Genomic DNA, 12,227 nt, shown 5'->3' with positions numbered 1-12,227 from the left:
GCAAAAATTTTGTGCCGAATTGAAGGTCGCGGCGGCCATCTTGGTACGCGCGATTTTCTGCTTGCGGATGCAGTGAGTAGGTTGGATTTGCTGTGTCAGTGGTGCAAAATGTAAGATAATTTGAGGAAATTCATCGTTCTGCGCGTTGTAGTGGATTTTCACGCTATTGTTGGTGGTTTAGCCATTAACTTGGAAACGGATAACACAAAACGCGTATGCACATGAGTTGAAGAATCAAGTTTTGAAAGTCAGGTGGGTACGGTGCCGTACCGGTAGAATTTATATATGTGACTCGGTATAGATACCGGTAGTAATACCATGACACCTAATATAAGAAAGCATGTTCTGTAAATTAAGTCGGCTGAAATGCACGGTTTTGTCAGATTGCTGACATACGGTACCGAACCGGCACAGATACCGTATTATTCGCTAACTAGGTTGTGCTTGATTCTGATGTGTTTATACATAATGCAATGGCAGTCTAGGTCTGAATCAATTATTTTGTTATGACTAATTTTGCTTTTCATTTAAAAATAAATTTTACCAGAGAAACAACATTCACCCATGTAAAAGCGAAATACCAGTAAGTCATCTAGCAAGCAATCTGAACCTAGTAAGCCATTTCCCTCCAAATTTGAATTATTAGATGGTTCTTGTTGTGTAGTAATCGCTCTTTTGTTTATCAAGCCTACAGTATCGAATGATTCGAAATTTTCAAAGGAAAAGATTGTTATTGTCGCTAGAAGGCTATTACTTTTACTTGAACAGAGAAAATCCGACAAAGAGTTATCCCAATTTAATTTAATTATTTTTTACTACCTAATACCTTTTGCATTATGTTTGAAAAAATCGTAAACACTACAGGTTTACATTTCAGTTCACCACTTCACGCAAGCCCCAAGCTTGTCGTACTTCACCGTTGAAGCTGATATTCCAAATGAAGTTGAGACTTGTGAACAAAAATATATTTCCCCTATCATCCATGACCATTCTTTACAAGTCTTCACAGGTATTTTGAAAGATTGGAAATAAAAACAGAACAACTGGAGACTGTCGGGTAAAAGCTGAAAGTCCCCAAGCAAAAGTCAGAGCGACTGTAAATAATACTTCAAAACAATAGTGTAATGAAATAAATACAAGAAAACAATTTAATCACCACTAGAAGTGAAGAACTTCTAGACTGTAGTCCTTCGATTTTTAAGCGAATCCTTGATGGGCCCACCCACATAAAAATACCTTCCGGAATTGAAAGCATTTGCCCTTAATATTAACTTTTATTCTGCTAATTCCTACCTATTTGTAAGGCATACATTTAATCTAGCTTATATCCTCCCATGTCAAATTTGGCACTTATATTTCAAAAGAGCCTGGGTTTACTTAGCTTAGTATTTCCCTTTTTACACGTCCCTATAAATTTCAAATTTGCATATTTTTAGTATTTGCTTATTCCTCTATTTACACGTCCCCATGAGTTTTAATTTTGCATATTTTTAGTATGCCATATTTGCCTATTTTTACACATCCCCATGAGTTTCAATTTCGCATGTTTTTAGTATGCCATATTTGCTTATTTATTTCTCTTTTTACACGTCCCTATATATTTCAATTTCGCATATTTTTAGTATGCCATTTTTGCTTATTTCCCTTTTTACACATCCCCATAAATTTCATATTCGCATATTTTTAGTATTTGCTTATTCCTCTATTTACGCGTCCCTGTAAATTTCAATTTCGCGTATTTTTAGTATGCCAACTTTGCTTATTTCTCTTTTTACACGTCCCCATGAGTTTCAATTTCGCATGTTTTTAGTATGCCATCTTTCCTTATTTCTCTTTTTACACTTCCCTATGAATTTCAATTTTGCATATTTCTTTTATTATTATTTTTTTTATTTTTTATTTATTTCGCTTATTTCTCTTTTTACATGTCCCCATGAATTTCAATTTTGCATATTTCTAGTATGCCATATTCGCTTATTTCTCTTTTTACACGTCCCTATGAATTTCAATTTCGCATATTTTTAGTATGCCATTTTTGCTTATTTCCCTTTTTACACCTCCCTATAAATTTCAAATTCGCATATTTTTAGTGTTTGCTTATTCCTCTATTTACACGTCCCTGTAAATTTCAATTTTGCATATTTTTAGTATGCCATATTTGCCTATTTCTCTTTTTACACGTCACCATGAGTTTCAATTTCGAATGTTTTTAGTATGCCATATTTGCTTATTTATCTTTGTACACGTCCCTATATATTTCATCTTCGCATGTTTTTAGTATGCCATCTTTGCTTATTACACGTCCCTATAAATTACAATTTCACATATTTTTAGTATGCCATTTTTGCCTATTTCTCTTTTTACACATCCCTATAAATTACAATTTCGCATATTTTTTTAGTATGCTATTTTTGCTTTTTTCTCTTTTTACACATCCCACGTCCTTAATGGCTGAACCAACAACAATAGCATGAAAATCCATTTCAACGCGCAGAACGATGAATTTCCTCAAATTATCTTACATTTTGCACCATCGAAACGGCGATTTCAACCCACTCACTGCATCCGCAAGCAGAAAGTCGCGCGTAACAAGATGGCCGCCGCGACCTTCAATTCGGCACAAAATCGCAAACGTCTAGCGCCGCCAATGCGCACTCTAGTTATATACACCTCAATGCTTTATGCTATAAACCAAGGGTTCCCAAACCGCGGTTCGCGGGCCAACTTCGGCCCGCGTAACGATTTAAAATGGCCCGCCGAGATTAAGTGAAACAATGAAATGGATTTTGTTTCTACCTTTTTACAATCTAGAAACCGCCAATTGTTATGTCATTATCACAGTTTAAGCTCGTGTTCATGGTAACAATTCGATTATGCCAGTATCTCAATTATACGTACCGTATTAGGATTACATAGGGCAGTAATTTAGTTATCAGCCGTATAAGAAAGGTTAGAGATGTCAAATAATATACAAGACTCTGAAAACAGATGTTACTCCGATAAATGGCATCGTTCGTATTTCTGTATTGAAAAGAATCACACTTTAGCGATTTGTCCACTTTGCCAACGAACTATTCAAGTTATAAAACAATACGACATAAAGCGTCATTATGAATCAAACAAACATGTTTAAAAAAATGTCAAATGTGAATCCACAGAACCCCAGCTAAACCGTTGCACACCTTTGGGCACTACACTCTTCCGGCCCGCGAACACCCTTTCGATTCTAATTTTGGCCCGCGGCCAATAAAGTTTGGGAACCCCTGCTATAAACCAAGTGGAGACACGAGTGCAATGATGCATTTCGGACGTCATTTTGTGTCCAGCGAATCGGGGAAACGCGGTAGCGTCTGTTTGTTTTAGCTTCGTCAGAAGGTCTCGTTCGTCAATTTGTTTGAAGATTGTTTACTGTTTTGCATTTTATTCGGGTTATTTCATTTTTCTTTTGCTATTTGCCTCGTGGAATCATACTGGTATCGTGCGGTTTTGTGAAAGTTGCGATAGTTATCTTATCACCCCGTGTGAGTTATGCAACTTTGAAACCTCATATCTCACGAACCTTATATTATTAGCAGATAAGTTTTATATTGTTTGAAAGACATTCTAGGAGACTAATTATAATTATGAGATGGAGATAAAATGTTGCGATTATCATATGAAAATCTGCAAAATTGGAAAGCTTTTGAATTAAATAACAAAAACTTCGATTTGTTCTTGCTTTAACCTAATATGACATCGACACATTTGCAGAGGTTAAAGATAGCTTTCGACATTAGATAGAATTTATCGTGCACCAGTAAAATTGTATACGTTATTTCATTCATGTTCTCCAATTCTTGACATGTCCACTGCGCAAACTTGAGTTAAACAACAACGTTCCCTAATCACTTCGTTACGCAATTAAGTAGCAACGTTCTGTATAAAAAACACATATCGCTTTCCTTCGCAAGTGTGAAACGTCATTAACCTAATGCATACGTTTGAATCAGGTACTATTTGAACTGGTATTATGATACCTGTTCACACCATGCCGAAAGTTTAATATCTGCGTTTTACATTAATCATTTCATAAACTGATGGAATGAATTTTCTCGGGAAAATTTTTCTTAATTTAACGAACCTTTTGCTTCAAAAATTATAGAATGTAAACGATCTCATGGCTAGCACATTGTGCGGCCTAATGAATTTCATCGAAGCATGTACATTATAAGGTACAAAATTTAAAAACTAGCCGCCGCGACTGCTGTTGCAGCTCTTAGCAACTTATTATTGGCAGGATGTTTCGATTCTTTTGCGTCAGAAAATGTAAAATATTTACTAGGTGATTTATCGACGCCATCATGTCTTCTACGTTTTCGTTGATAAAACTTAACCTTGATGTTTCCGGGGGAACCCTATAAAACACGGGATTCAAATTGTTTGTTTGTTTCTATGGAAAGTGTCGATCCCGATGAATGCCCACAATCGTTTCTAACTATTTTTAGGTCTTACACACACGATAAATATTTGAAAATTGATAGCTTTACCCAATATTTATGCCACCCATCCGAAAAAGCATTATTACTATATTTCGCGATAATATTAATGCCTTTCCTAATATATGTTCGCCTGTTACTTTTAGTTGCTTGGAATATAATTTCCCATCTTGCCACAATATCGCTTAAAATTTTGAAACGTTTTCTCAATTTAAGGCTAAATATTCACGCAAAAGAGGAGATAAATAAAATTATTGAAAAACGGTATGCTAGTAGACCTGCGGCAAGAGTCAAATAGATAATATATTATTTTATACACTCCAGATTATTAGATGTTCTTGTAAACTTGATATACGCTGTTATCCTCCATTCCATGCATGTAGTATATTTTTTAATATTATTTTGGCAATGTACACCTTGTTGAAAATTTGCAATACGCTTATTTTAATATCATGACATGTACCGCAAAAAATAGTGCAAGTTTCTGTAGTATAATTTGTATTGTAGCTCTGTCAGTTTGTTAAAATAGCTTATGTGCAAGTAGCGATACTTACATCAGGAAGTTTATAATAAAATGTGTATCTTTTTGTTAAATATTTTGGTCTTATTGGGTGTTGATTTATCGAGTGAAGTTGGATGACTTTAACCTTAACTTCGTATATGCTGACCATACCGCCGAGCCGAGTTATCTGAGAAACATCTGCGGATAATTAATTTTTCAGAAGAATGTTGATTCGTTTTGCCACTGCGAAAGTTTGTTCGAATTATTGAGCATCGTTTTTTTTATTCAGCTGTTTTACGATCGCAGGTTTAAATCACCTAGTTAGTATCATACAGCGATAGAACTCTGGACACAAAATGGCTGGTGTGACGTCACTCGAGCGCTTATAACGTTACCAATGCATGTCCTCACTTGGTTATAGTCGCTTTGGTCTGTATCACACCCGCCAGCAGCCGGGCGAACTTGCCGTGAGCTGTCGTAGACCAGCCGTGCATGTGTGCATCCCCCTTAATTTTCGATTTTAGAATGTATTCGGAATTCCAGATTCGAAAACATTATTTTAGAATGTATTCGCAATAGTTAAGTATTCGGAAATGACCATCCCAGCTTACATATTCCAGTAATTTGAAAAGACATATGCGTATTCATACACGAGAAAGGCCATACTCGTGTGAGATATGTGGAAAACGCTTTGGAATCTTGAAATTTGAACTGCCATATAATAATATGAATACTCATACAGGAGAGAAACCATATTTCTGGAAAATATGTGATTTGAATGTCCATATAAGAACACATACTGGGGAAAAGCCACACTTTTGTGAAAAATGTGACAAACGTTCAAATTGCGAATCAACAATGCACTACACTCTTCAGCCTTGATTTATCTTATAATGGGTTGGGAGATGACGGAGCAACCTTAGTGCTATGAATACCCATATAAGAAGCCATATTGCTGTAAAATATGTCACATGTGCTTTGCAGGAGCTGGTGATCTGAATGTCCATATGAGCTCTCAAATCGGAGAAAAGCCACATTCTTGCGAACTATGTGGTAGGGGGTTCACATCCAAGAGTAATTTGAACAGGCATAGAAGGACACATACGGGAGAGAAACCATACTCTTGTAAATTCTGTGGCAAACAAGCATGTGCGAATTCATACAAAAGAGAAGCCACATTCTTGTGGAATATGTGGAAAGCTCTTAGCTACTACAAGTGATTTGAAAAAACATGCACAAATTCATGCTGGAGAAAAGCCGTATGCTTGTGAAATATGTGGCAAATGTTATGCACAATCCAGTAATTTTAAGGTACATATGAAAATTCATACAGAATAAGAGTCTCATTCTTTTTGAAAAGACATATGTGAAGTCGTACTGGGAAAAGTCATACACTTGATATATACAAGTTTGGCAGGCAAAACGTTGAATAATAGAATTATTAAACCCTGGACGTTTCAACTGAAAGAAATATCTATTTCGAGATCTACCGGAAAATTGTATTTCATAAACAATCAATTTCTTTTGTTTATATATTAGACCAAAACTGTCATCAACAATTTAAATAGAACACAAAATTATCTTGAACTTCATTGTATTCAAATCTTTTATCACAGTCCTCCGCTGTTAATTGCCGATTTATGTTTTCCCTTTGTAACTTCCATTATTATGTTACCCATTGTTTAAATGCGCATTAAATATACATGTATTCGGGAAACCGTGTATGTAGTGTCTTTGTAAGATTCAGAATATACAGCATATCACTATAAAATATTCCACAGCCAAGAACGCTATCAACCACGAGCAATGTATTTTTTATTTGCTACAGTCTGACCTCAGTTGGACGAAATGTCTCCAAGATATATTTACGTTAGTATTCAGCAAGACTATTACTCAGTAAATTTATCTTCCCTATTGCTATAAGTCCAAACATTACTGGAGCAAAACTCAAGAATCCCCGTTCTTGCATCAGCATCTTTGAAAGCCCGAGCCGAAATTTTGGGTCGGGCCTGAAATATTAATCATTACGTTCAGGCCGGGCTCCATTGCTGACTTTTTTTAAATAAATATATGTTATAAAATATATACTAAAACTATGTGTGGATACTAAACTAATGAATACTTGTTATAAAAGAAATAATGTGAATAAAACAGAGAAGCTGTAATGAACCTCTCCCCGACCTTTGACCCCCGAAATATTCTTGTTATACTTTAAACAATTTTTTTCGTTTTTTTTTAATGTGGTATTTGTTTCAAACCATCATTATGATTCATCGCATACAACAATCTGTTTTTTTTTATTTACTGGTAAAGAATTTTAGCCTGATCTAGCACACATATTTCTACACTATTTTTTTTTTTTTATTACTGCAATTAAATTAAAACTCCTAGGAAGACATCTGATTTATATTTAAATTTCTGAAACACAACGCGATTACTAAACTCTTGCAATGACAACTCAAAGAACTCCTAAATAAAATATAAAATTTTGGGTTTGCTTGGGCTAGGGATGGGCAATGTAGAATAATTTACTATTCTAGAATAGTTAAATCGAATCCAGAATACCGAATCCTATTCTATTTTCATACCTATTCAAATAGTGAGAATTTTCCTGATTGCTGGATTTAGATGTCAAAAAATTATAAATGTATTTCTATAAATGTATTATTTATTTGGAAATGTCTTTAACATTGGATTTGATACTAAACAGGCATCTCCCAGGACAATAACATCTAAGAATATTACAATATTTTTGCTTTCAATTGTTCCAAATGTATGTAATATCTAAATACTGATATGCTAAATCAAGACACGCTTCAAACACTTTAATGGTAAGAGGTTAAATACAAAAATAGATATGAAACGGCATTAAATCATTAATAATGTTAGTGTCAAGTGTACTAAAACACACCCGCTGAGAATTAATTAGATGCAGGACCAGCGTGTGGCCACTGCAACCTATGCGACCGCTGTAAAATATTAAATTTAACCACTATTAATTAAAATCAACTTTTTATTCTGTGCGATCAAGACGTGCAAAAAACAAGGTTCCTGTAAACGCAAATTCGTAGTTAGTTATTAGTTAATATCATCTAAAGACGAATTCATTTTCTATTTATATCGTTACATATAATTATCCACCCAGACTTGGCCCTACTCAAACTCAATACGTAACTATTTTCGCCAGATGTGGCATCTTTTTTTAAATTTATCGGCGAATAAAATTACTACAGACACTCGATCAAACGTGCGTCTATCGTGAACGATAGAAACGGACCGAAAGATATGTAATCTTTTGAGAGTGAAATTTGAATGCGACAGATCGTCGTGTTTTGCGATATACCTTTGTATTTCGGAAACTGGTGTAACAAAATTATTCCTAAATAATATTTGATTTAAATTAATCGCAAGTAATGTTATAACATTTCACGCTTGGCTTTTGGTTTACATGCATCATTTTCTGGGGAAAACTCGCCGATCGCGGAAAATCATTTACAGTAATGTAAATGAAGCTTAATTGAAGATTGTTGCAATCAGATTTCCGGAATATCGCCAGTAAGTCGGCACAAATAATTATTATTAAACCCTAGCTAGATAGCAAAGCAGGAAAACGCAAAAAATGGTGCAATAACGAGGCTTCGGCGTAAGGTGTACTTCACAACTTCTTGTCCAGAATACGTCGATTGAGATTACAGTGTCTGATGTTTACCGATTTTACGGGTTCTTTGCGATTAGGCAAGTTTAATCAATGACATTAAACAACATGATGCGCAACTACGGCATTTTTGGCCGAAGATCGTATCCGATAGCACGCTCCAATGCACATACTTGACGAGACGAAAACGAGCGGATGTGTGCTGCTTTCAAGCATAGCACGAATGGTGTTCGTGCCGGCTTTGACAGTTGTTGTCGATTTTAATGATATTTTGGAAAGTTGAGGTAAAAAGAAATCGGAAAAAGGTAAGGTAATTACTATTGTTGTATATCACACCCGGGCATCGCACTGTTAAGTACATGTGGGAAAGCCAGCTTTTGTCAAATACTACGAAGTTATTAATTCAGTACGGTACGTAGTTGCCCATTTGCCAAAATTGCATATTTACTTACCCCTTATGGTTTCAAATAGTTCATGCACCTCCATTTAGATTTTTTTAATCAGTGAGGATTGAATCAAAGAGTTAACAAGTTCACCTAACATTTCACTCATACCGGTCTATATTGTATAGTCTGATCTCTCAAGTATATGGAGTCACGAATGCTTGTAATTTTCTGACTAAATTCCTTTATTAGTTGGTTTATATACCAAATTCAGTAAAACATTTTTTACATTAAACATGAAATATTGGATTTATTAGCTTTTCCATTCTAAATCATATAGACTGCTTCATTTATTCTTGACGAAAATTAATAAATCTCCTCTCCTTCTTCAGATGTGAATGTGGACAAACCTGTCTAAGCAGGCGCGCAGCCAGGATTTTTAAAAGGGGGGGGGGGGGGGGGGGTTCAAAATCGGAAATTACTAATGCCGTCTGTAACAGTCACCGCGATCACGCGCTCGTTAATAGAGCCGCCTTTTCAGCTTCTGTCGCGTAAAATATTCAATTCATGACAACTACGAGATTCTAAAATGTCCTTACGTATATATTAATTTTATTGTCCCCAACGCAACTCGCGGTCTCGACTTTCTACGTCAAAATAAAAACATTACTTCCGTGAACATAAAACAATGAGATAAGCTGCCTGATATATTTAATTTTGATACGTATTTTTGCAATCTTGTGACCTCGTTATCGCCGTTAGTAAAATCTCGATATCTGATATAAAATCACGTTTAGTACAATTTTACATCATACAATGAAAATAGTTATAAAGTAAACCAGTAAATCAAAAATACAACTTCACCGCCTCGAAATCCACGCCGAACAGTCGCCGCGATTACGTCACTTGTTAAAAGAGCCGACTTTTCTAACGAAAAATGATTTTTCTCTTGCGCAAGGTAACCAATCCATGACCGATAAGGGCATATTTAAAATGCCCTGCTTTATTAATTTAATTGTCTTCAATTTAACCTGCGGTTGCGCCGACAAAACACCACGGAATTTCGCATAAAAATGTGTTGCCCTATTATATATTGTCTTGATCCGTATTTTTTCTATTTTGCGAATTCGACAAATTTGAGATGTGCTTGTAACATTGACTCCGTTCAATCGCAATGCTGCCACTCCGATTATTTTTAAAGATAAAAGCTTTCGAAAAATCCGTAAATCTGCTGTTAATTCTCATGGAGTAAAATTTATTTCAGTAGAATAAAAATTGACGGATATACTTCAGATTAATTATCTTATATATCATCACTAACAGGGAAAAAATCGCGTTTTCAACCTTGTTTAATGATAACACTAAAATTTTCGACGACAATTTTATAGTAATGGATCCCACCCACAATTAACCGTGTTTCGATTTTATTGGCGGTATGTTCCTAAACAGCGAGGAAACATAATGTGTGCCGTGGGCACACGAAATTTTGCGATTTTTAAAAGCGTTTTTAGACTAGAAAAGCGTTTTTAGACTGTCGCGGGACTCAACAAATCTTATAGCCTATTGTTTACGGGTTTTGTTTTCAGTATTTTATATTGTCGATTTTCAGTCAAATTTAGATCGCTGGTTTACTCCTTCATTTGTCTTTAGAACCTCGCCGCCGATGAACGTATAATAACTCTCACCGAATTCACAATTCCTTGCAAAGTACAAAAATAAAATAATCATCATGTTTATCGTGGCACAAATTTGTGATTTAGAGAGAATAAATACCGACGTAAATACCGACACTGATGAAAACAATCGCCGATTTTAGCAGAAGGCAATTGCACGCTTTTTCAGTTTTCACAATTCCATGCGAGTACAAAAATAAAATAATTATATTTGTTCCCGTGGCACAAATTTGTGATTTAGAGAGAATAAATACCAACGAGAAGGCGTTTACAGTCTAAATAACACGCCGCCTTGATGAAAACATACGGCGATTTGAGCATAAAGCAATTGCACGCGTTATCGGCGACTTTTTCTGTTTTCAAAAAAATTCAAAAGGGGGGGGGGGGGTTCGACCCCGACCCCCCCCCCCCCCCCCCCCCCCCTGGCTGCGCCACTGTGTGTAAGCATTGTGAGACTCCTGCAGCACAAGAGGCAATAGCAAAAATAGTATGTATATCAATCAAGAAATTAAGCCGACATAAAGCAAAAGTTTCAACTAATCGTCTAATCTCAATTTCCCATTACTTATTCACAGGACAACTACAGCAGAAGGGGAGATATCAGAAGTCTGGCTATATATCAGTGACCGTGTGATTCCAAGAAATATATTTAGAGTACTCCATAAATGTTTGCAATAGAAGAACAACCTATGGGAGGCATGCAAAGACATTTGACCCTCCGGTAGAGTTGTGTATGGCACCCACATCCTGCAGGGCTTAAGGAAAATATCAAAAAATTCTAAAGCGTGAGATTGCATAAGCGGTCCTATTTGTAAAAAGGCACAAAACACGCCAGACATACTTAAAACAGCTTTGGAAAATGAGGATTACGGCTAACTCACTACACCTGTGTTATATTTGGTTCGTCAACTTTTGGTAGTACTATAGAAGAAATTCAGGAAAGGGTATAATCATGATTCATGATAAAATACTGTTATATATATTTTGGACAACTTCAATCTAGACCAGGGATGTCAAACTCGCGGCCCCAGAGAACTTCCAGTGCGGCCCTCGAACGCTTAGCAATAATTGTAATAGTATTTTGGAAGTTTTTTTCTATCTAAATGTAATAGATTTTTCAAAATTGATTATTCACACAGAAAACAATTTACTGAAAGTAGTTTTGGAAAATTAATTTTTTTTTGTTCACATTTTGACCCAATTAAGAATACTCATTAAGCTAGCAAAAGAATACTTGAATAAAACACTTGAGTGATTAAATTAAACGCAAAGTACATAAAGAAGGTGGCATTTTCAAAGAAAATGAGAGTTGCAATATTTCTGCATTTCACAAAATTCTGAAGCACATTGTTTAATTTGTCATATTTCCATCAATACAATGAAAAAGCACAATAAGCTCAGCAGTCAATATGACAAATTCGAAGAGCAACTTTGAACAGAAAATTTTCATGTGTTTGTATATTAAAATAAAATTATACAACGACTTAGTTACTAAAAATCAATATCAATAATAATTCAAGCAATCCTATGCCACGCAAT

The sequence above is a fragment of the Styela clava genome, chromosome 9, assembly GCF_964204865.1.
Source record: "Styela clava chromosome 9, kaStyClav1.hap1.2, whole genome shotgun sequence".
Classification (NCBI taxonomy): Eukaryota; Metazoa; Chordata; class Ascidiacea; order Stolidobranchia; family Styelidae; genus Styela; species Styela clava.
This window is presented reverse-complemented; position numbering follows the sequence as displayed.